Raw genomic sequence first — 26,309 nt, 5'->3', positions numbered from 1 at the left:
CAATCATTCATCTATCGATGGGATGCTTCCATATCGTGGTTACTATAAATAATACATAAAGGTGCATGTGTATCTTTGAATTAGTGTTTTCATTTTCTTTGGATAGACATCCAGTCGTGGAATTAGTATATCATATGGTATGTCTAGTTTCAATTTTTAGATGAACCTCCATTCTGTTTCTCCTCAGTGATTACACTGAGTTACATTCCTACAGTGTACCAGGGTTCGTTTTTCTCCATATATTTTTCACCAACACTTGTTATTTCTTGTCTTCTTGATATCATTCTGATTTGTGTGAAGTGATATCTCATTGTGGTTTCGATTTGCATTTCCATGATAATTATTGATGATAAACATCTTCTCATGTGTCTGCTAGTCATCTGTATGTCTTCTAATTTTTAGTATTTTTACCTTTGTTTTAATATAATTCATTTCACTAGAAGTTTATATAATTTCTAATATAGCTTATATTTAACAGCTGGCTCACAAAATTCCTAAAAATTTAAATGTAGGTTCTCAGGAGCCCTAATGACCAGCACACCACTGCCCCTTTCTCTTTAACTTTCCAATTTATTAGCAAATCCTGACACCCTACATTCAAAATACGTTATCTAGAATTTGCCTGCCTTCAGTATCTCCACCACTGCTACCCTGGTTTGTGCCACCATTATCTTTCAGTTACATCAGCTCCCCCACTGTCCCTTCTGCCTTCCCCTGCTATTCTGTTCTCAACACAGGAGCCAGATGTAAACTCTAAATCAGTTTGTACTGCTCTTTTTTTTTTTTTTTAAAGTATAGTTGACACACAATGTTACATCAGTTTCAAGTGTACAACACAGGGATTCAACTCATATCATTATTTTGATCACAACTTTCTAACTGCTTCCTGATTCATACAGAATAAAATCCAAAGTTCAACAATGACCTAAAAAGTCAACACATCGACTTCCTAAAAGAATGGAAAAAAAAAGTTGGGAGTGGGGGAGAAGAAGATAAATGGAATAAAAGCAGAAGGAAAAGAAAGGAAGAAAGAAAAGAAGTTACAGTGATATGAACAGGTGCAGGATACACAATCCACTGAATCCCAATTTTGCATTCTGCTTCTTCGTTAATTCTGTGTAGTTCTAGCTTTGGGAGAAGTATATAGAAGAACTGGGGACTTCATTTTTCTTCTCTCTTTTTAGAAAATAAAGCAACTTTCCACCATACCAAGCTAGATTGCTAGAGATAATCATAAAAAGCAGGAGAGTCATGGTGGTATGTTCCATACCAGAAACACTGTCCTATGACATTCCCAGTAACAATCTGGCTTCAGAAAAATGGCTAATTGCAAATATTTGATAAATGCTTAAAAGTTTTCCCCAAAGCTCCAAACCCTAGGGGAAGATAGAGCGTTCCCAGGCCAGACTAAAACCTTTTAACCTTAAGTCCCTTAAACATAAATATGTTGCCAAGATGCCGAGTGGATATTTAAATCATCCACTTCCTGTTCCAGTGCTATCTCTCTGTTTTGGAGAAGGACCAAAAATGTTTCATTCCTTTTGGCACTGCTTTCTTCATTTAAAAAGGATTTATACTTCAGGGGTTTTGACTCTAGAAAAAAAACCCAAGCACATATTTTGGATGTCAGAATCTGAATGTTTTGACCCTTTCAAACAAAAATGCACTACCCTGTAGCCAGTGTGGCGAGAGAACTAGATCAGGGATAGAACATGTCCAAATGGGCTTCTAAAGTAACAAGCAAAGAGGGAAAATTGGCCCATCTACAGTAACTTCTTTAGGAAATATTAAAAATAGCCCATCTAAGAAGCTGGTTTTTACTAGACCACTTGTAAATAGTTGTGTTTAAATGTAATTTAAGATAATCTAGTATTTCCATCATGCTAGAGCTATCAGTCAATTAAACTTCAAATGTAATGAAAACACATCATGGCTAGTTTTATGAGGTTTTCATTAAAGTGAATAGGAGTAAATAGAAGGTTCCAAATGATGTCTCTTAAAGGATAAGGATTGGTGAGGAGTGAGTAGAGATAATTTCAGAGTGTCCTGAGTAGCAAAACAACCCATTCTATCAGCCTATGTAGTTTGAAAAAACTCTCCAGGTGATTCTGATTATACTTGGCAATCCCTCTCCCCAGTTAAGATTCCCCAGGGAGGCAGGATAATATTAGACGTATTAATACAGTGTTAGTGAACATTCCTGTCTTCAATTAATTGAATTCAATTCAAAATCTGTTAACCTTCTACTCTGTGCTTGAAATGTGCTTGGCAGTAGAACTGAGGGCAGGATATACAAAGATCAATGAAAATTATTCCTTCCTGATGGTGAGGTAGAGAAAAGAGAGTAGTAAACCATACTGGTCAGTTACAATACACAGAGGTTTAAGCTATTGAAACCCAGGAGGAGAACTATTCATTCTGACTGGGGCAATAAGGAGGTAGTATGACTTGAACCTTGAATTATGGACTGACTTTCAATCAGTAGGGAGTGAATTAAAAAAACCACTCAAGACCAGGGAAGGAAACCATCTTCTTAGCTGACAGCTCATGTTGATAGATATGTTCTTGGGCAAATCTGTATGCAACCTGGGTGGTTAGTCATTCCTGCTAGGCCCAGAAGCTATGAGGAGGCTTGCCCACACATACCTAGCTACACTGCTATCACCTAAAAATGGATGGGGAAGTATTCTCAGACTAATAATACAAAGGCAGAGAAGAAGAGAATGAAGGCCTGAACGGATCTCAAAGGTAAAACTTGGTGCTTTGTTTGACTGCTAACCATTTCAAAAACTGGGTGCAGGAAAGGAGAAGGCCTCCTGCCATCACAAGGGGGAGCATTAATGAAGAAGTCAATGGTTTGAGTCTCTCAATGGCCAGTTCAATGGTCACAGATTAGCTCTCTCCTCATGGAGCCATCTCAGAGGGCGCCATTTTGTCCTAGGGCGCTGGGCAAGAGTATACTGACTACTGGAAAAACAACATGCATATATCTTACTGATAGTGAATTCACAGTATATATTCTTGTAAATAAATCATGGTATAATTATAACCAACTGGAAAAAGGGAGAATAGATCCCTCAACAGGCATAATCTGGCAGTTCAAAGGTGAGGCAGAAACTGAGAGAATTTAGAAAACACTGATTAAGACAGCTGAGAGTAACCCATAGGAAGATTTGTCATCTCCAACCATTTGATTTATTGCATATGGGTATGATTTAAGTCTGCTTATTGACAATGCAGGATTAGGCCAATTCAGTTGATTAGACAGCAATTGGCAACTAGTCATAATATGTTCACTTTTAGTTAGCATTTATGATCCTTAAGCTTATGCTACTTCTGAGGGTAATATTCATCAATTTAAATACTTTTATAACAATTCTGTATCTACTAAGTGTTTTTGTGACCTTACTATATCTGTAAGCCATCCAAGATTCCTTTTCAAAGTTTATAGTCTTTGGTTTTCTAAATATTGTCAAAAGATGGGGGGGGGGAACCCTTAAACTCAAGGGTGTTCTTGTGGAATTTGGCTCCTACATCCCATTTCTGTCTGTATAGCTTAATTTTTTTCTAGCAATGAAAATATGTTCTCATCACCTCTACAATACAAAGCAAAATTTTGGCTCACAGTCTTTTGCAATTGTGAATAAGCTGTCAAGGCATTAATATTTTAGTTGCTCCAAAGTTGATTTGAGGGAATTTTAATCTTATTTTATTTGTTTTCCAAAGTGACTACTCTAAACCTCTCTTTTCATGTTGGAAAATAAAAAATGACAGACATGGCTAAAACTGACAGTCAAAATATAGACAACTGTGCCCTGTTGAATGCACATTTTGTTCTAGATGAAATGGTGTTCTCCTGGAAAAGACAAGAGCTGAAAGTAATGTATATCAGCTTGGTAAAAATTTTTTGGTTGTAACAGGAGGGAAATGATATTTATTGAATCTCTTCAGGCCCTGTGCTAAGTTATTTATATTATTTCATTTAGTTTTTATAACCCCCAGCCATGCCATTTTACAGATGAGGAAGTAGAAGCACAAAAGGGTTCAAATTTCTACCTCTGTCTTAGAGCTAGTATAGACCTCTTGCCTTTTGTACTACAGCAGGTTCTCTCTAGTCTGTCAGTCTAACCTATCAGCCTCAGCTGCCTGGAATACTGTGTTGAAAAAAAATTCTGAAGCCATGAGAAAGAATCATATGTTTAATGAGCAAGCCACTCCAAGGCCAAGAGCAACATTGGCAGAGGGTATACAATTTGCAAATATATTATTTGTCCCCTATATAATACATGAAGCTTTATTGGTAATTTTTGCTGAAAGTAGGGAGCTGGAAGGAATATAAAATCCTCATGGATTCTAGCCTTAAAATTATTCTCTTAGTAAATACAGATTTTCTATGAGCTAGCCTTTCCCCTGGTTAGACTATTTTCTTACCATTATTTTATTTTCATCCTAAAATCTTTAACTACTTTTTATCCTTTGGGAATGAGTCCCTCACCACCAATATTCAAAGAGTTAGTTCAGCATTATGATCAACATTATACTGTTGGAAACTTATTTGTAAATACTCTAGTGTAGACAGTGTAATCTATACGTGTGTAAAATAATCCGTACCCTAGGAATTGTGGTCAACATGAAGGATCCCAGGTGAAGAGTATACACTCCAGAAAGCAGAAGACTAGTATTTACATACCACTATCTAAATTCATACCTGAAGTTCTATAAATTAGCATAAAAGACACAGAAATCGTTTTTTAGTTGGCACATGTGCAGGTATTCAATATATGTGATTGGGTTGATTAGAAGGGTTTGCATAGGCATCTCCATCATTGTGTGTACAGGGATTAAGAATCTGGCAAGCCCTGCATTCAGAGGAGTGCCATAAATCCAGAATTCTATTCAGGCCTGTGCCTACTTAATGAAAGATTTGAGCCTGGCTAGAAGGGAAGCTGATTCTGCAGTCAGAATACTGTTACAATTGCCACAGAGTGAACCTTTTGCATAAGGTGCTTGCCAAGACAACCAAAAGGATAAAGAGAGAGCTTCCCCAAGTGTACAGAATGGGGTTTGTAATTGTTTTTGTGCCTACTAATAAATGTTTGCACATGTGAAGAATTTAGTCTCCGAGACTGGCTTCCATTATAGCATACCACATGGTATTGAGGTTATCTGAAAGGAAGCAGTGCCTACATCTAATGACTGGAGACTATTGACATTCACCACAAAGAGCCAGACAAATCAGCTTAGGTCATTTTATAATAACCAATTACTTCGGGAAGCCCAGGAGAGACCTTTTCTTCCTCTTCTCTCCCATTCCCCAACATTCCAGAGTTATTCACTGGGAAGGAGGGGAAGTTGTTCAAAAGACACAGCCCTATAACTCTTAAGTCACTGGACTCTAGCTTGGGGTCAGTGGGGTACAGGTGGGAGCAGAGGTTTGAATCAGATATGAGATGACATTTCAACTTTAAAATAAACATTTACCTTCCTCAAATTTAGGAGCTGGGCAAAGATGTAATTAAGAAATTCCTATTCTCAGTGATAAAAGGAAGTTTGACACAGAACAGCTAGAGGTACTGATAGATAAAAACAAAATCACTTTGTCTGTAGATCCTCAATGAATTGAGACTCCTCAATAAACCAGCCATGCTACCATGAAAAGAATTTTGTATGGTTGGGCTAATGCTATAAGGTATATACAGTCTGAGGTCTCCAGATCTCATATTCCTCCTAACCCTCCAAGAGGAGGATGTTCATTTCTCCTAGTGTAGCAGAATGATTTCTATTTTAAGATGTTGAGCATTGACAAACAGAAATAAGAACCAGTGGCTAGCTCTTGTGACCATGATGAGTGTTCTCTACTTGTACATATACATAGAATATCACCTTTCTGAGTGTCTGCCTCCCACCATAGCTATTGTCTCAGAGAGAGGCAACAAGTTACCTTTCAAAAATATTCAAGCCTAGGGGGTACCTGGTTGGCTCAGTCGGTTGAGCGTCCGACTTTGGCTCAGGTCATGATCTCATGCCTCGTGAGGTTGAGTCCCTCATTGGGCTTGCTGCTGTCAGCACGGAGCCTGCTTTGAATCTTCTGTCCCCCAGCTCTCTGCCCCTTCCCCACTTGTGCTCTCTCTCTCAAAACTAAATAAATATTTAAATATATATATATTTTCAAGGCTAAATCTCCACTTGGCCAATTTAATTTTCCTCTAATAGTGCAGACTGAATGAAGAAATAGGTGAACATTTGAAAGTTGAAAAAAAAACAGATATTGAGATATTCTAAATCATTTGGTTTCATCTATCAGGTCAGAAGCCAGATTGTGGTTTAAAAATCAACAAACAAGACTAAAACTACCAAAAAAAATTTCCCCTTTGGCTAACATCCCAAAATTACCAATTTGTCTAGTGAATAAACCAAATTGACATACAGAGAAAAATAAATACTATAAAAATTCTAATGGGAATGATTTTTATGGATAAAACTGATGGCTAAGAATTGATAACAAACGCACAAGCAAACTTAGTCATTATAATGTTATAATGTACTCTGTGCTCTAAGAGATAAGAATTTTAAATCAATTGCTTTAGATTTTTGTTTAACATGCTAAACCAAGCAGATGCAAGAAGTGTTCTTACTTTGCTTCAAAGATATATGTTGCAGAAAAAAATAGGAAAAACATTTAGAAATACTTAGATGAGCTTGAAAACAAGACAGAAACATCTTCAGGTTACAAAATACCAAGGAAATTCAAAGACAGAGAAGTTAGTCTGAGTTAAACATGTGGAAGCATTCATTAGTAACATGGCACAAAACTAACTGGGCTCCTGCATAAAGCCAAGAGCTAGGCAGGTGGTGTTCCATTTATAAACAGGAATAGAAATATTCTACCCATGGTAAATTACTAATGGGGAAGCAATCTATCAGCAAGGGGTAAACTCTGAGCTGAAGGGGGGATAGTCCCTTTCTGTGTGAGGGAATGGGATCCAGTCAATTTTTTTATTGCCTCTGTCCCATATACAGACAGCCAGCCAGGAATCACAGAAAAGAAGGAAAGCCAGAGACGGATCTGGGACAAGAAGGAAAGACGGAACAACAGAAAATAGGAACAGAGAGGAACAAAATATAAATGATGTTTGCAAGGAAATAAGAGATAAGGTAAGGAGATAAGAGAAATAAGTAGGGTAGCTGGGTTTGCTCAGTTGGTTAAGCATCTGACTCTTGATTTCAGCTCAGGTCAATGACCTCATGGGTTGTAAGTTCAAGTCCCAAGTCAAGCTCTGCACTGACAGCACGGAGCCTGCTTGGATGCGCTCTCTCTCTCTCTCTCTCTCTCTCTCTGCCCCTCCTTGGCACTCTCTCTCTCTCTCAAAATACATAAATAAACATTTTTAAAAAGAGAAGAGAAATATTGTATTTCTTTTTTTTTTTTTAATTTTTTAATGTTTGTTTATTTTTGAGAGAGACAGAGCGTGAGCAGGGGAAGGGCAGAGAGAGGGAGACAGAATCCGAAGCAGGCTCCAGGCTCTGAGCTGTCAGCACAGAGCCCGACACAGGGCTTAAACTCACAAACCGTGAGCCAAAGTAAGCCACTTAACTGACTGAGCCACCCAGGTGCCCCATAGAGAGCTACGGTATTTCTCTCTTTCATTTTTATTTTTTTTTAACATTTATTTATCTTTGAGAGAGAGACAGGCAGACAGAGTATGAACTAGGGAAGAGGTAGAGAGAGGGAGACACAGAAACCGAAGCAGGCTCCAGGCTCTGAGCTGTCAGCACAGAGCCCCACACAGGGCTCGAACTCATGGGCTATGAGATCATGACCTGAGCCAAAGTCGGATGCTCAACTAACTGAGCCACCCAGGCACCCCAAGAGCTATTGCATTTCTAAAAAAGGATCAGAATATCATAAAAGAAACATTTAAAATGACAACAAAAGAACTCTTGGGAATTCAAATTATTGTGGCTTAATGCAGTGAATATAAAGCCAAAATTAAGGAAATTTCCCAGTTATTAAATGAAGATATAGAAAAGTAGAAAATATTTGAGAAAATATGAAACCAGAGGATCAATTTAGGAGACCCAGAAGAGAAAGAGAAACATGGAAAATGGTGAGATGGAATTATCACCAAAATGACATAAGAAAACTTCCCATAATTAAAAGATGTATTTTTCTAGATTGAATGGGCCCACTAAGTGTTCATGAGGATGAATACAAATCTGAATGACACTAGGGCCCGTGTCATGAAAATTCAGAATACTGAAAATAAAAAGAAGATCCTAAATACTTCCACAGAGAAAAAAAAATCTGCCAGCATATAAATATTTGGGAATCAAAATGGTATCAGACTTGCTAAGATGAACACTGACGATTTGGAAGACAATCCAGGCAGACTTTCAGAAGTTTTAGGGAAAATGATTTCCAGCCTAGAATTCTATGCTCAACCTAATAATCAGTCAAGTATAAGATAAACTGAAGATGCTTACAAAACTGTGTCTCCTCTGCACCCATGTGCAGGAAGCTCCCAGATGCTTTTCTTCATCAAAACAAGGAAATAAAGAAAGAGGAAGAACGGGATCTAGGAAGCAGAGGATTCAAATTTCAGCCCACATGCAAAGGAAATTCCTTTCAATCCTAGGAAGGAAATTCTTAAGATGACTGTGAAATAAAGATTTAGAACAACTAGCTGTGCAACAAATCTAGAAAATTCCAAGATGTTTTCAGGAAGGGTATCTTTCAATAAAAAAGAAAAAAATGACAAACATCTGATGTATCTGATTGTATAGAAAAGGCCTTGACATTCACATTAGTGATAGAAACCTAAGCAGGTAAAAGAAATAGAGTAATTATTATATCACGATAGGAGGAGGGGAAAGAGAGTAGTCTGAGAAATTAAATGTAATTATAGTATACTATTTGGTCAGGTAGAAGCAATATTTATACAGCCATGACAATGTTGGAAGGGTGAGGAATATGGTGTCTATTTCTGTAGTTTCCCTTCTGTCTCACAGATCTATTTGTCTATTCTTATCCCAATGTCAAACTGTCTTGATTACAGTGGCTTTATTAATGGTAGACATTACTTGTTAACCTCCTACAACTGGAGATAAAGATTTATCACTTAAAAAAAAAAGATTTATCACTTTTATGCTGCAGGTTATTTACATTTTCAAATAATAATGTTCAATACGTCTTGTATAATAAATACACTACATAGGAGCTAAAAATTCTGGAAAGCCAGGGACAAGAGGATTTTCATTGTGTTTTTAAAACTTAATAATTGGAACAACTGCTTGAAACTTGCTGTCTGAAGCTTGAATAAAAATATACTGAGCAAATTATTTGAAAATGTAACTAACATTGTTTAAAGTTAGGTTTATGCTATGTTTTCAGACTTTTTGGACAGCCTATATATCATTAATCATAATAAATATAATGGATTTATCTCATATAGCAAATGATAAAAATCTCTGAGAATTATATTTATAATTGTATATATGCTACTTATGAAATATATCCTTTATAATAATTACACAGAAATATCAAAAATGAAAGTTTTAAAATTTATAAAGTTTAATAAGTAACATAGAAAGATGTAGTAGCAAGCAATGTATATTAATAGAAGACAAAATAGAATTTAAGGTGAATTGATGAAAAGAATACTTCACCAGGAAGATTAAAAAAATTATGAACTTATATGTATCAAACAACATAGCCTTGAAACATATGACTAATTTTAACAGCGATAATGACAAATTTTCTACGGAGAAATGGACAGATTCACAATGTTTGCAGGAGATACTGACATAACGTCCTTGGAAATTAATAGATTCAGAAACTTTTAAAAATTATCAACATTTTACCAAATTAATCTTTTTATGGCCCTGACTTTCTGTACCATTTAAACAGGATATTCACCTCTTTAGTTTAACTAATTCCACTTTTTTTCATCTTTTCTCTTGCATTCTGTTTTTTCCCCAGTCTTCTATTCATTTTCATCTTTTGGCCCTTTCCTATCAGATGCTGAGAGCTTTTATAAATATTTATGAACTGTTCCTTGTCTTTCTTGATGAAGAAAAACATAAACACCATTTTCATTATTCACCAGCTATTTCCTCTGTGTGCAAACTGGAATGACTTTGTCTGATCACTGTGATGGTATTTGCTACCAAGTCCTTTATAAATACTAAATGGTGCATTTTTTCACGTTGTGTACCAAGTGAAGCAGGTTCTCTTTATATACCAGAAGGCCTACCCAAATGACACATATTTGCTTTATCAACCTCTATAAAAGTCTAGCGGTAATTTATATTGATTACATAGTAAGAAACTCCATCCCTGGTACAACATGTTCTTTCAGCTGCCAAGCCACACCTGTAGAAATGCTAACTCACATCTGGTTCCATAAATCTGTTTTTTCTGATCCTCTGGAGAGATATTTTTATGTAAACTATATAGCTACATGTGGAACAGGAAAGACCAAAGCAGATGGCTAAATCTAGTAACCATTTCCACCCCAAGTCTTGAGCTCTTACTCTCTTTCTTGACTTTGATGTCTTCCTATTTCAGAGTTGATCCAATCACTCATTTTATTAAAGTGTGTCTTAGAAGTTTTATTTATTCTTAGGTAATCAACACAAAGTGCTGATATTGTTGTGCTTTTAGAAGCTGTTAAGAACTACCTTTGAGTCAACAATATTAGTTTCATTCATTGATAAATAAATTCCTCCAATTATTTTTATATGAAGATACCAAGAAAGGTACCAACATTTCCTCATCATTATATATTTTCATTTTTATTTATTTCATTGTATGTGTTATATCTCTACCCAAAGGAACTTTAAAAACAAACTAACTATAATGAATCAAAAAACTGGTTTCTTTGAAGGCAACTCATTTGTAATTACTATTTGAACTAAATTTAGCTCCCCACTCCAACAAGTGGTTTGCTAGTAAAGGACAACATTAAGGAAGTAACCGTGATAGAAAAGACAATAATGACCCTAATAAGGGAAAGTTATAAAGCCACAAATCCAAACAACAATAGAGCTAGAAGAAACCATATTTAGTTCAACCGCTTTATTATAAGAACTGATGTCTCAGAAGGCTGAGTCACCTGCCTGATGTCATCAAGTTGCTCAAAGGCATAAACTGAATTTAACAGATTCTTTCTGCTATTATCTGCTGCTAACTCATATTTCAAAGAAAGTTTGGAAGCTTAGAATACGGGAGGCTGTTTATTATTGAGATGATTTCTATAAAGCAAGCCCCTCCATAATTTATATTTTAGTAATAGATATTTTTCATAAACTGTGTGATATTTTTAAATTGCCAAAATGTATAGACTTCAAGATTTGGGGGAACATGGATAAGGTCTCTTTTTTTCCTTCGTTAGTGTCTAAGCTCTTACAAGTAATGTGGTATGGTGCAACTTAAGAGCAGAGTTTCAGCAATTCAACAGCCAGGCAAACCCTTTCACGTTAATGCTTCTGTCTAAAACAGAAGCATGGAGTGGCAGTTGTAGGTGCTGCTAGATATTACCATCTGTTTGGGATGGCCAGCTTCAGTGACAGAAGCAACAGGGTTCCAACATCTGGCATCAGTGTGGAGCAGGCTGAGGAATCTGCTAATGGTCTCAAGGGAAACAAACCAGAGACCAGAAGAGGCCCAGGGTATTTCAGGTGGAAAGTCCTCAGGAGATTGCTGGTCCGGATGGCATATGTTCAAGAAAAGAGCTTGTTTATGCAATTTTCACTGAAGTATTATGAGTTCCACCAAGATCTTCATAAAGTACGTATTACATTTTTACCATATTAAACATTATTCTGCTTTAAGGGACTTACAAAAGTAAAGCACATCAGGGAAAGCTTAAGGCAATCCAAATAAAGTATGGAGTTGTGTTAATAATGCCATCGATATTGTTTCATTAGTTGTGACAAATGTGCATAGTAACATTAACAATTTCGGAAACTGGGTGTGGGCATACCAGAACTCTAATATTCTTGCAACTCTTCCGTAAATCCAAAATCTATTCTAAAATAAAATTTTATTGTAAAAATAATAAAAATATACAATTTGACCCACCCATATGATTGCTTGTGCAAGCTTGGTCCCAAGCACACTTGCTAGGATCAAATACGCTTTTCTTCTACTCTTCCTTTTAGTTTCCTAGAGCATTTTTAAACTTTAATGTATATGGCTATAGATATTATAATCATAGACATTACAAAGCACAGCACTTTCATATAAGTGATCTCGTGTTAGAAATATAAATGCTGATGAAAGACAATTTTAATAAATCTGAGAGTGACAAGATCCTTAGGTTTTAGATAAAGCTTGTCAAAAAACTTTTCTGACTATACTGGAGAAAAAGCTCAAATTGAATGGTAACCTGTCTTAAAGATCTTTTTTACCACCTTGGGGTTTCAGACTGCCTCAAACAAGGTAATTGTCAATACAGCTTTTAAAGGTGAGGATGGGAAGGAATATGCTTGCCCCCAGAGCTAAAAACAAGGAAAGAAGGAAAGGCTGAAATTAGGGACGGGGCAGCCCCAGAAAGAGTAATTTTTGGAAATCTCAAATTCTAAACTTTGAATCTAGAGAGTTTCCTGTATGAATAGATGACTTACATCTTCCAAAAAATCCCAACTAGCAAAAGCCTTCATATTTCAAAGGAAAAATAAAAGAAAACCATGTATTAAAGATCTCTGGCTACCTAAAATGCCTTTACATTAAAGATCTCATTGCTCCCTAGCTGGGTGTTAGAGAGAAGGGAAAAGGCCATTGTCAGTTTATAATTGGGAAGCTGGAGGCACAAGGAGTCTGTTCAAAGTCATGCAGGCTATCAGCTGTGGACATGAGCCAGAAACTGGGGCCACTTTTCTATCGGACCACCACCTGGAACCTGAGGCCCCACAAAACATAAAAGCCAAGATTCAAAAACTTAAACCTTATTGTGAATACTCTCAGGAAAAAGAACCAGCGAGCTAAAAACTACTCCCAGTAGAAAGAGTGATTGTTTTATTTTAACAGCATATCTAAGAACAGAAATATGGAAAAGCATGAAAGTTAAAACAAAATCTTAACCTCCCACACTTCTCATTTCCTCAAACACAGGTGGGTCTGCAGTTCCAGGCTGGCTGATATAATCACTCTGTCCAGTTTTAGGGCGATAGAGAGCTCTTGGCTGCTATAACCATCTGTCCAGTTTTAGGGCGATAGGGAGCTCCTTGGGTATATATTTCCATTCCACCACTACTGTAACTATATACCTACCCTGCAGAATGTGGCTGAAGCATTCTGATTTTTCCTTGTCTTCTCTTTTCAAGCCTTTTTAAAAGGATCTATCTAAGCAACAGAGGCATGAGGCCATCATGGCTAAAGCATATGGCTGCCAACAGCAGAACATTCCCAAATGTATAAATCCCAACAGGAGAAGAAACAAAAAATAGAAGAAGGAGAAGGAGGAAGAGGGGAAGGAGAAGAAGAAAAGAGAAGGATGACAAAGGAGGGGAGGGACAGGGGAGGAGGGTCAGAAGGAAGGAAGGAGAAAGCTTTAATAAAACCCTCACTTCCTTCCGTAAAGTATCTTCTTTCATTGTTTTTTCCCCTCATTCATTAATTTTTAAGAGAGAAAGAAAATTATGGTCACATAGAAAGTAAGAAGAAAGAAAGTAAGAAGATTAAAAGAAAGAAAGTAAGTAGATTAAAAGGAGAATAGCTTTTTCCAGCTGACATAGTGCTACACCTGGCAAGCTTTTCAGGTATCTATGGATTGGTTTCCAGTAATTTGCAAGAGGCGAATGTTCTGCCTTTCTCACTTTAGAATTGAGGAGGTTCAGGTCTTCCTCGCATGACCTAAATTGATAATTGAAGTGATCTTTCAGAATGAACCATAAGCTGCACGTGATTGAAACATAAAAAGAACTACACTTGAAAGGGACTTAAGTCAATGTTTATTCTATCTTTTTGCCTTGAAGTTTATTTCTACAGATGTTAAACCTACAGCAGCATTGCTAGGCCTTTGGTACGTAATATTTTAGAAGTGAAAATACCCCAAATTACTGAAGGCATAATGGAGGAAACAAACAGCTTTGATTCTCATTTTCTCTTCATTTTTCAGGCCATAAATTTTGTAACTCTAATTGTATACATGCACACATATCAAAAACATATCCTGTAAGATTCCAGACACGTACACATAACATATCTACACAACAATTCTAGACCCAGCTGCTTACATGGTGTAGAGATTGTGCTAGTCTCTGGGCAAAGGTGCTGAAGTGGTGGACAGTCCAATAAGGGCTCATCTGAGACCCAAAGCAGATTGTAACATTTGATGGTGGTGGTAGTTGCTTGTGTACGTGTTCAGACATGCAGGAAATCTGTCCTGCATGTATAATGGCAGACAGAGTGGCCTCCCTGAGAGGCAGTCAAGATTGCACCAAAACAAAAGAGATAGAGGGAGAAGAAGAACTCTGACCCAGAGGGAAGAGAAGAGGTGATAAGGAAAAATAGAACCACACATTGAGTTTTTTTGGGTGGAAATAAAAATGAGAATCAGAACACAATTTTTTTTTTTTTTTTGGGTACAGAAACAGAAGGAGTGGTTGCTAGGTGAAATGAGGTCTGTAGAGTCAGAAAACTACACCATAGATAGGATAACTGTCCATCTGAGTTTGCCTGGGAGTCTCCACTTCAGACTGTTATTGTAAGGAAATTATTAATAGCTCCTCCTTTCCCTATCGGAAATGTCCTGGTCTGGATTGGATAATAAATGGCACCGTCACCCTCTTATCCGCCACCTCTGGCCTAAGACAGGGCGTAGCCATAAGTAAGACTGAAACTAGGAAATGGAACCATGAAGAGCTTTTAAAAAGGGGTGAAGAGAAACAATGGCTAAAGAAAAAAGGCATTAGGAGACAAGGTATAATGCATTGGCAATTTGTAATCAACCATGCCAAACACAGATAAAGTTAGGGAGAATGTTGAGAGGAAAAGTATATAAAAACTTCAGGATAAATGCAGAAGAGACAAAAGAAAACAAAGACAAAAGACAAATGATTCAGAGCATAAATATGTGCAGGCTACTAATATTTTCTCTTGTATATGGAGATTCGTGGTTATGAGCAGCATGTATAAAAATGACTGAAAATGGCCATCCTTGCTTTCCACCCTGCGCAGGCACACACAAAGTCTGTCGGTTGCTGCCTCCCAGTCGGCAGCTCCAAAGCTGCTGACATCCGGCTAGGGCTCTGCCTCTCAGACTCACAGGCTGCCTCGGCCAAGCTTTCCCACCACCAAGCCCCCTCCCCGACTTCTGATGGTTGCATACCAGACTGTCTGCCACCGTGGTTTCACAGGCTTCCACAGATAGGCCACAGTATGTGAAGCAGCATTTCAGTGCGTCATTTCAGAGACTTCTTTTGACTTTTTACTGCATCAGAATTTTGTACTGCAAAAGCCAGTAAGTAAATGTCAAGAGCAAGTTCAAAAGGCCAAGTGATTTCTAGCTAGGCAACTCCTAGACCCAGAGGGAAGATGGAATACCACCAGCAATAGGGCCTTTGGCATTTAGAGGTCCAGAAAATATGTTGTATGGATTTCTACCACCATTTTGAACTGGAGCATATTGTGGGTTAAATTGTGCCACTCTCAAAATTCTCATGTTGAAGCCCTAACCCTCAGATTGTGACCTTATGTGGAGATAGGGTCTTTACAGAGGTAATCAAGTTAAAATGAGGTCATTAGAATAGGCCCTAATCCAATATGGCGGGTGTCTTTTGAGAAGAGGAAATTTTGGCACAGATACATGTGCAGCAAGAATGCTGCATGAACATGAAGATGGCAATCTATAAGCCAAGGAGAGAAGCCTGGAACAGATCCTCCCCTCAGAGCTCTCGGAAGGACTGATGCTGCTGACACCTTGAGATTGGAATTCAGCCCTCTGCAACTGCGAGACAAGAAAGTTTTGTTGTTGCAACCATCTGGTTTGTGGTGCTTTGTTACAGCAGCCCCAGGGAACTAATGCCTCAGAGGCAGTCTGGTCAAAGATGGGAGCGAGGAAAAGTTGACCAGACTTTTTATAGTGCCTTCCTTTCCCTGAGAAGACTAAGCAGTGTTTCTCTGAGTTATCTAAAAGAAAGGGCACTCCCTGTGGCAAGACTGGACTGGTGGGTCCTTAGGAAATAATTTCAATTGCTCATGCCTCAGTTTCTCCCTCCATGAAGTTGGTTATAGAGCTTGTGTTCTGAAATGCCCATTATGACTGATTGTTCAGGCAAAGAGTGGTCACACTGATATTCTGAGTTTGAGGCAGGAAGATAAAACTTACACGTGGAGACTTATTAATAAATACTACATCTGAAACGGCTGGCCAAGTGAGTGGACTCTAACTTCCTGAGTCAACCTGTGCGGAGAGGTACAGTCCCTGACTTCCCACCTGATCCTCACAGAACCAGCTCGGTCTTGGCCTTTTGAATATCTAACTTTGACATGATAAAAGACTAAAATGACTCATATATTTGAATGAAGAGTTTCATCTTTCAGTACATAATTCCAGAATATCTCCCCTGAATCGGGGAAAAGGGTGTAACTGCTTGTCAAACTATCTCTGCTACCAGGAAAGAAAAATACAAAAATACAAAAGTATTCCTGCAGGCTTTTTTTTTTTTTAACTGTAATAGGCCTAGATTCTCATCCTGTCTCTCACTTGAATTATCTCTTGAGTCAGTAGTGAAAGAAATGGTGTTTAGCCCTGCTTCCTTATATGGCAGGGAATGACAATGTGCTTGTCTATTTGAACGGCAATGTGGCTCTCTGACAAATTATAATGATTGGTTATGGAAACCTCCTGCTCTGGTTTCCATCGTATTCCTGAGGACAGACACAAAACAGACAGCTGTGAAATGGAAAGGGCTGGACTCGGGGAGTGGCACCGAATCTGGCTCTGCCATTTGCCAGCTGTGTGACTTTGGGCAAGTTCTTTAATGTATTTTACTGCCCTGAGGTGGTTATCTTCAACTAGAAGTGCCTGTCACGTAATAAGTGTGCCAGCAAGATATTTGAATGAACTAGCTTATCTTCTTAACCATCTCTAACCTATAAGGGCTAGTGATAACTATCCATCATCCATTTTTATTCACTGTCCCTCCCAAATTCAGTATTTTTCTCCAGATAAGTCTTAATTGTCTCTTCTCTCTGTCTCTCTCATTCTCTCCTCTTTCCTCCCTCTCTCATTCCAGGTCAAAAACTTAACTAGGGGCGCCTGGGTGGCTCGGTCAGTTAAGCGTCGGTCTCCGGCTTACGTCATGATCTCATGGCTCGTGGGTTTGGGCCCCGTCTTGGGCTCTGTGCTTACAGCTCAGAGCCTGGAGCCTGCTTTGGATTCTGTGTCTCCCTCTCTCTCTGCCCTCCCCCATTTGCACTCTGTCTCTCCTTCTCTGTCAAAAATAAATAAACATTAAAAAAATTAAACAAAACAAACTTAACTAGAACCCACTACCCCATCCAGCCTCAGGAATAATAAACCCCATTAGCCATACCAGATAAATATGATTTAGGATATTAAAAGCAACACACATCCAATGATAAGGGTAGGGAAGAAAACTTTGTGGCTGAAAGGAGTGGTGGACGTTGTCTGCTTCTGCAGAGCAGGGCTGTGCAAGCTCCAAAGACAGACAGAACTGGTTAGAAAGTGCTTATGCTGACCTGAAACAGGGTTTCCTACAACTGGTATCTACTGGTCCTGGTCCTACCCAATGGAGAACCTGACATGAAAGAAGTTGGCTTCTTCTGCTCCACTGACACAATGGCCATGGAGTAGCCAACCTGGGAGTGTGTGGCTTGGGGTATGGGAACCAGTGGGAGTCCATCCCTATAGATAGACTCACAGGAAGTCAGAGCCGATAGCTGATGATTTTTAATTTAGTGCCCACATGTGCAAAGCAGTTTAGAGATAGAATTTCTAATCCTTATAATTGGAGGAATAATTATCTCCTTCCTATAGGTGAAGAAACAGGCTAGAAAACAGTACATTTGAGCTATAAACTTAAGTCATCTGGATTCCAAAGTTTGTTCTCAAATAGGTCACACCTTTGGGGCCATACACAAACCAGGGGTCTCCATTGTTGGAGTAATTAGCAACAGGCAGCACAGCATTGTGGACTATGGAGCCAGATTATCCAAGTTTGAATCCTGGCTCTGTCACTTACTAGCCGTGTGTTTAGACATGTTACTTAACCTAATTGTAACTTAGTTTCCTTACCTGTAAATTTCGTTGTTGTATGGAGATGAATTGTTTGATTTTTATCTAATAAATATCTATATGCTACCTAGCATGTGCCAGGCACAGTTCTAGTTCTAGGCATTCAGTAATAACATAATTAGAAAGGAATCAGTGAGGGGCGCCTGGGTGGCGCAGTCGGTTAAGCGTCCGACTTCAGCCAGGTCACGATCTCGCGGTCCGGGAGTTCGAGCCCCGCGTCGGGCTCTGGGCTGATGGCTCAGAGCCTGGAGCCTGTTTCCGATTCTGTGTCTCCCTCTCTCTCTGCCCCTCCCCCGTTCATGCTCTGTCTCTCTCTGTCCCAAAAATAAATAAACGTTGAAAAAAAAATTTAAAAAAAAGAAAGGAATCAATGAGTTCAAACGTGAATACTGGCTTCAGCTTGTTTTATCAAGAAGAAATTATAGACATTTATTCCTTTACTCATTAACTCTCTTCTGTGTGTGGGGTGAGGCACTTTTTTAGTTTCAAGTCACAGCACTGAAAAACCCAAAGTCCTGATTCATGGTGCTTATGTTCTAGAGCATAAGAAATGATCAACAAACAAATAAATATGCAATCATAAGCATACATTATGAATCTGCATGCAACAAAGTAAAAGAGGTATTCTGACTGGCTCTCCTGTGCAGAGGCTAATTTTATCAACTTGATACCTTAGGTGAATTAGTAGTAAATGTTTCGCAACAAACTCTGGGAGGTTAAGGGAGAGCAGCGGAGTCTGATTTGTAGCGTTTGCTAATTTCAGTGGTGTTTTTCCATCATACAGATACAATAAATGTAACTAACTTCCAGATCACAGATAATAATAAAACATAAGAAAATAATTAGGGAGGAATGAGTTTTGAGTATTTATTACCTTGGTTTTTAATATAATTTAATTATAAGTTTATCAAATTTAATTTTTAATAATGCCTATGTTTAACAGCTGGGTCTCAAAATCTTGAAAATTTAACAATTGGCTTTTGGGAACTAGTATGAGCTGGTTTCCCATACTACGGTTTAGGGAGCATGGAGAGGGGGAACAGTGTCAGAGGGAAATGAGACTGAGTCAGTGTGGTGTCATTATGCGTGTGGATCCTAATCAAATTCCTTGCTCTTCTCCAGCAAGCCCTGCCTTCATGTACACAGTGGAAGCACTGCTCTATAAACCTAACTGCATCAGTACAAACACAGTAGCAATTCTGGCATTCTTATTGGACCAGGTTACTCACACAGAGATACTTTTAGCTCTATAATCCTCAATGAATATAATTTATGTCCTTGGTGCTCTGAATACGGTAGATTCTTCTGCACAAGTTACACCTTCAGGATGTAATTCCTGCCTATTGACCCCAGAGATGGATTTTCAGTTCTGCAAAAGCATTTGCCTGAGGCCTCTTGTCTCTTAGGGCTTAGATGCTTCTGAAAGGCCCATCCACAGAAGCGCCTAAACCAGAGACTATGATGGCCCTGGCCTCAGAGGAGATGCAGGGGGAGGGTGGAGGAAGCTTCTTCCCCCTTCCGCTCAGGATTTGTACATTCCTCACCACAAGGCTGAGGACAGAGAAAAACATCTTCTGTTTTTCCTGGTAAGTTAAATATCTAAAGTAATCTAAACAAACATCCTAAGGACAGAAATACGTAAAGAGAAAATTTTTTCTCAATTCACCCCTCCCCCAAATCCTAAATTTCACTTAGTAATGGTGGCTGGAACAGGAAGTGGAAATACCATGAGAAATTTTATTCTTGCCACATTTCCAATGCTTTACAAAAGCAAACACTGGAAATCTCATCAGAAAACTTGACCTTACAGGGTTGATAGCTTTGTGCCCAAACCAAGAATATGGGAAGCTGGAGGAATTTTCAGACAAATATTCTAGCTCTTCCGAAGAGACTCTTAGGGAAAACTGATTATTTGGAATATAACGCTGTAACTTTCAGAAAGAAATTACACAAAACTAAACAACTAGGCTTCTGAGGAACAAGTTACTCCATACATCTACTATAAATTATTTTAAGCATAGATGTACAGAACTGTTTCTGAGCCAGGGATTTTAGCAGAATCACCAGAGAGTTTTTACAAACTACAGATGCTGGACCTTGCTCTAGACCTACTGAATCACAATCTCCAGGGGATGGTACTCAGGGATATATGTTTTCGAAAAGCCCTACAGTTGATCCTGATTAAGACACTGGTTAAGATCTACTGGACTATTGATTATAGGCAAATCGGGCTGTAATGTATAAGCCAAATCCATGGACTGTTTATAACGGGACATTCTCTCTTGCTTCTTTCAGGGGAAGCGATCCATTAGACTGAAATTGTTAACAGCCTGGGACTTAGAAGCTGTGTGTTTCAGAACGGCCTTTGCCACTAATTAACTGGGAGATCTTGGTCAAGTCATTTGGCTTGTTCTTTCATTCAACAGATACTGGGCCTCTGTGATGTGCCAGGAACTGGGTATATATTAATAATAATAATAATAAAAAGATGTTCCTGCCCCTATAAATCTTACTGACATTAATCAAAGAAACTTACAAATACATGTATAATTTTACTTGGTATGGTTAGGCTTTAGTTCCTCATCTGCAAAATGAAAAATCACTTCTTAAAACCTTAAATTTCTTGTCCCAACTTCCACATAATGTCTGTTTTAAGTTCACTAGCTGAGTGAGAAAATACAATACCAAAAGCTACTATGAATTCAATAACTATTTTAAGTAAATTAACATTTTATCTTCATAATGCATCAATGTAATTAGAAAAATAGTAACACATACTGTGCAAGAGGTATTATTTACTCAGTTTGTCAAAAACATTTGCTGCATATATGGATTTGTTAACCTCTTGCAATAATTTTGTGGCCTCCCAGGGATCTAAAGTGAGGAGGTTAGGAACCTACGGACCACATCAATGATGTGAAATACACGGTACCTGAGTAGTAATGTCCCTTTTCTTCCACAACAGACATCACTGTCAATGACAGCATCTGTGGCCTCCAGTAAGCCTAGGACTCAGCCTCAGAACCCTTCTCAATACCCTGACCCAGATGATCCCTACCAATTGCTTCGAGCTGGCAAACAGATGAAAAATTATCTGCACCCCCTGGCTAAATGCCTCCTAAGACCCTGCCCAGCTTTAAAAATACAGGATACTAGGATACATGTATTCGGTTCTGCTGTCTTGATAATCACAAATGCCTTCTCCCCTCTCCATATGAAAGTACTCCAAATATTTGAAGACATCCATGTGGCCCCTAATTTTCCTTCCTTTGGGATTAACAGTTCCAGATCCCTTATCTGTTCCTCATATTCTGTTCTCCTGACCCTCCTGGACCGCCTTTGACACTCATTCCAGGATACATATTTGGGAATGCTTCTCTGAGGAACAAGCCAAGAGTAGAGCACATTGTTTTGTTTTGTTTTGTTTTACTTCCTGTGACAGCCATCAAGACAGGTGTTCGGTGAATGAAAGATTACACTACAAACACTGCTTAGAACTGAAACTTCCACTGATTGAGTACGCTTTTATGCATTAAGCTTATGAAATACTGTCATTTACATTGAGAGGTAGTTTTTTATTTATGACAATTATTAAGTCATTATTTATTGAATTTTAAAGATTGCCTTAGTTGAGGGGGGGGAGCCATAGCACACCTATGACTCATACAAAGTTTCATGCCAACAAAAACACTCAAGTGTTTTTCTTTAGAATCTTTCTCAAATGGGTAATTCTTATTTTTTCAATTATTAGCGGTGCAAGCTTCCAAGCTAACCTCCCTTAAGATTGGTTCATTGGACAATGCCAAAGTGGTCATCAAATACTGTATGACCCTGACACTGAGTGTTTGCCTCTCCAGGAATTCAGTCACATAAAAATTAGAATGACCTTCACTGGTAGCTGTTGGACATTCAAGCTAATTTGCCTTCCATGCCTAACTTTCTCTTCTAAGTAAAACTGCCCACTGATCTTTTTATTTTCCCCAGGGGTGGCAGTGACTACTGCTCCAGACCCACTGGGAATTCATCCATAAGCATGCCAGGAACCTCTGATACCTCCTCCTGCTAAGGGATTTGCCAAAGACAATAGTTATCAGCTGAACCACTCAGGACTCCTCTCTCAGAATCTGATCAGGAAGCACAGAAGGAATTTTCTAGTCTGTAGAACAACAGGAAGAAGCAGCCACGTGTGCTGCAGCTGAGTTACATTAATAGAAGCACAGAGACCTCTGCTGAGATACTTTGACACACCTTGATTTAAACCCCATCTTTGAACCCCAGTCCTATGGTGGCTTCTGTTCTTGGACTTCCTTGCGATCCCATCCCTTTATTATGCCATATGCATCTTACCATCTTGTCCCTTCCCTTGAGCTACCGAAGCCTATTAACATAGATTCTATTTGTTCTGAGCACAGTGCCAGGTGTTCTCGCCCATGTTACTGTACTGGTCTGCACACTCTGCCTTGTTAATACGCTGGCTCTTTGTTTCTAAGCCTCTGCCTGCCTTCTGATTTTTGCTGTTTTTCTTTTACTTAGTGGGCTGTGATTCACACGTTAGTCCCTTGTTAAACGTTATTTCCATTCTGGCTTAGACCCTCCTGATCCCCATGGAACTAACGTCCTTGATGCTTCTGGTCCCTGGACCTCTTGGGCACTTTGCCCTGGTCCTGCCCATCTTTAGCACACAGGTGATGTCTGCCTAGTTCCCCAGGTTGAGACAAGGGAGAGGGAATGTTACAGGTGGGTGTGAAAGGAACTAATTATATATTCGTACTTAATATGCCCCTCTCCAAGTAAGATGAGTCCCTTACAGCCAATGTTTTCATCCGTATATTCACAAAACAATGCCAGAAACCTCAAGAAATGATTAAAAAGCAATTTATCTTCAAGTTATCCATCACTGAAATATATATAAAGAAAAGCCACGTACTAAAATGAATGCTTACTAAGAACACTCAATTCATTTAAAATACTTCCCCCTCCCAAATATTTATTTTCCTGCAATTACTCCTTGACCGCTGCTTAGCACTCCTTTTATTATTAAGTTCTTGGTGCTCTCTCAGCACCCACTTCACTGGAGGTACTCCCAGCCTCTCCAGCCCCTACAAGCTCCCCACGTAAAACTGCTTCTCTAGAGATGATCTCCTTTCTTTGAAATGGAGGCCATATGAAGTCATCTACTTCTATGTATCTGTGTATTTACACCATCCTTTCTTCCTTCAAAAAAATCTCGGAAACAGGAAGGGACACCTCCACTCACCCTCCGTTCCCATCCACCCTTGTCTCCAATGGGAATCAAGACCTTACCTCACTCGCCAGCCCAACCACCCCAGGCTCATGGCTTCTCACCTGCCAATCACAAAAGGTGGGTTCACAAAGGACCTGAGGGTTTAGAGGTTTTATCAAGTTTCAAAGGTATCCATGGCAACAACGCGGGGAAGAACAAGGATAGGCCTGCCCCCTCACCTCTCTTGCGTGCCCACAGCCATCCTTTCCTTCCTGCCCACCTCCCACACTCACTCACTGCCAGCCAAAGGTGAGTCTGGGGTGAAAAGCGGAGTGACTCTTTTCCACAGAGACTGCTCCAACATCTACTCTGTCTGCTCTAACCCTTCCCTGCTCTGCCAAAAAAACTGAAGAGGTCTTCCCCTATCATGACCCTTCTGCTGTTTTCGGGGCTTCATTCTAAAGCTGGGGCATTACAGATTGTCAGTGTGGGATCAGAAAAGCACTTGTGTGAACTGGAGTGGGAGGAGTTAGGGAAGTTGGGAGAAATAGAAGACTGGGGGTAGGGAAGTTAGGGAGGCCACCAGGGGTCAGTCACCGGAGAGCCAGCTGGGGATACTAAAGACCGAGGGAAACAGAGGAGTAGAGGCTAGATCCATGGAGCAGTCTGGTCTCAATACCAACAGGAACCACAGCCAGGTGCTCCTGATTACCTCACCCTCTCTACGAGGCCCAGGCTTGACATGCTGGGATTAGTTCCATGCTTTTGGCTGGAGGCAGAGAAACTGCCTCATTTACTAAGGCCTTTCTGTTGTCAGCACCTTGTCACTGGTCTTCTACTCAAGTAGATCTTCAGATTTCTCGGTTCCTGGACAGGGCCTTGCATCACTGACGACGCATCTCATTCTACCTCCTGATACTTGTGTTCTCCTGGTCACTGATCACCAAGGCCAAAATTTAGACTACACTGGAGTGGACCAGTATTTCCTGGACTCTGGGCTCAGTGTTCTAGAAATAATTAGAATTCAGAAGGTACTAGTCAAGGTACTGAGGAAGGAACAGATAATCAGGGATACTAGGTAAGAAGTGGAGGGTACCAGTCAAGATGAACATAATGTCTAGAGGCCTCAGATTGCACACAGTTTGAAGCAGACAGCCTACAGAAAAGAGGGGTAAACAGCCTCATCTCATTTGGACATCTTCACTGCTATAGGAGGTAGGAGAAGCATCAGAATGCCCATTCCACACACGAGGTCAAGTGTTGATGGCTTCCTCAAAGGTCTGGGCTATCTGAGAGGGGAACTAGTGCTAGGACTGAGCTCTCAAGGTAGTGCTTCCAAGTTAAGCCTGAGTTGCAAGTATCTTCTTAAATTACCCAAGGACTCAGAACTTACGGGCATCTCTCTAAAGACAAACTTGGATTAGCTTCATAGATGAAGGCCTTTCGGTAAGTATCTAATAGTTCTATTTTTAGGCTCTGAGAAAATTTACCCAGATATCTCTTTTAAAGTCAGAAAATTCTTTGGCAACATCTAACCTCCTCCTCAGGCCTACCATGCTATTTGCATACCACTTGGTCAGCATTTTCCCCTGTCCCCCCACCATGGCCTCACCCCACCACATTTCCAAGACGTGTGATAGACTGTAGGCAGATGGGGATTGAGCTAATTGCTTTATATGCCTGCCTCTACGTCACTTTTCTGTCTTGCTAAAGATTCACTGAGGAGCAGCCATGCTACTCATGGTATCAGGAAGATACCATGAGGTTGTCTCCATGACAATTATATGTGTTTTTAAGAAAAGGCCTACTGAAGGACGCCTGGGTGGCTCAGTTGGTTAAGTGTCTGCCTCTTGCTTTTGGCTCAGGTCACGATCTTATGGCTCCTGCAATCGAGGCCCATGTCAGGCCCTGTACTGACAGCACAGAGACTGCTTGGGATTCTCTCTCTCTGCCCCTTCCCTGCTCGTGCTCTCTCTCTCTCTCAAATAAATAAACTTAAAAAACAAAAGAAAAGGCCGATTGAGGTGCATTTTAGGCTTATCAGACTAGAGACTACCCATGCTGGACTCAGGACCAGCCTATACTGTCTGCCACAGAGCAAGAAATCCTCAGGCTAGTCACAAAAGCCAATCAGAATTGTTCATAGCCTCACCATCAGGACATGCTCTAATGTATCTCATTTCAATCCTTCATGCTCAGTTTAAACCTGGTTCTTTTCTTTAATGCAAGAATTGTGTATTTATTTAAAGAAAATTTTCAATCTGAATTATTTAATTTATTCTATTTATTCCATTGGCTTTGAACAATGGAAACAACCCAGCATGTTATCTATGGATCAGTCCTTGCACATTCCTTGTACTGAGATCAATTTTTTATTCATGACTTTTTGTTCCAGACCTCTGCCATTGTATTTCTCTTTATTAAAATGATTTTTTTTTTTTGCACTGTAGTTCCATTGTGCTCTGTTGACCTCCCCATCTGGGGAGATGTGTTCTAGCTAATATTCAATTGGAGGAAAGTAGCACGAAGAGCCGCCTAAAGTTCAATACAAAGTAAAATATCAAATCCCCTTGCTCCATCACATCACTATAGAAAGTAGAACACTTATTTCAAAAAAAATGCCTTCTTGTGGTTGTTGGGGGATGGGGAGCACACAAGGCAGAGAGGAGAGAGTGGTGGCAGCAAAGTTTGAACTTTCAGGGATTTGGAAATGTTGGTTTCAAAATGGAATTTATCCTCAAATCCCAAGATTATAGATTTCCTTCCAAACTGCATTCCCTACATGGTTTAGAGAACAGTTGAAAAAGAAATTGCTCTCCATA

General features: G+C 39.3%; 1 protein-coding gene across 6 annotated transcripts in view; it reads right to left on the bottom strand.

Annotated features, from left to right (window-relative positions):
* The window catches only part of CALD1 (caldesmon 1), a 188,303-nt gene that overhangs the window by 160,237 nt on the left and 1,757 nt on the right, over positions 1-26,309 (bottom strand). Inside the window, exon 2 of one of the 6 annotated variants that reach the window (XM_045052782.1) lies at positions 15,333-15,452. The exons of the other annotated variants lie outside the window; for them this stretch is intronic. The gene's annotated coding sequence lies outside the window, so the exon portion shown is untranslated. The remainder of the gene's footprint in view (positions 1-15,332; positions 15,453-26,309) is intronic. 6 annotated transcript variants of the gene reach the window in all.

This window comes from Felis catus, chromosome A2 (genome assembly GCF_018350175.1).
Source record: "Felis catus isolate Fca126 chromosome A2, F.catus_Fca126_mat1.0, whole genome shotgun sequence".
NCBI classification, from domain to species: domain Eukaryota; kingdom Metazoa; phylum Chordata; class Mammalia; order Carnivora; family Felidae; genus Felis; species Felis catus.
This window is presented reverse-complemented; position numbering and strand designations above follow the sequence as displayed.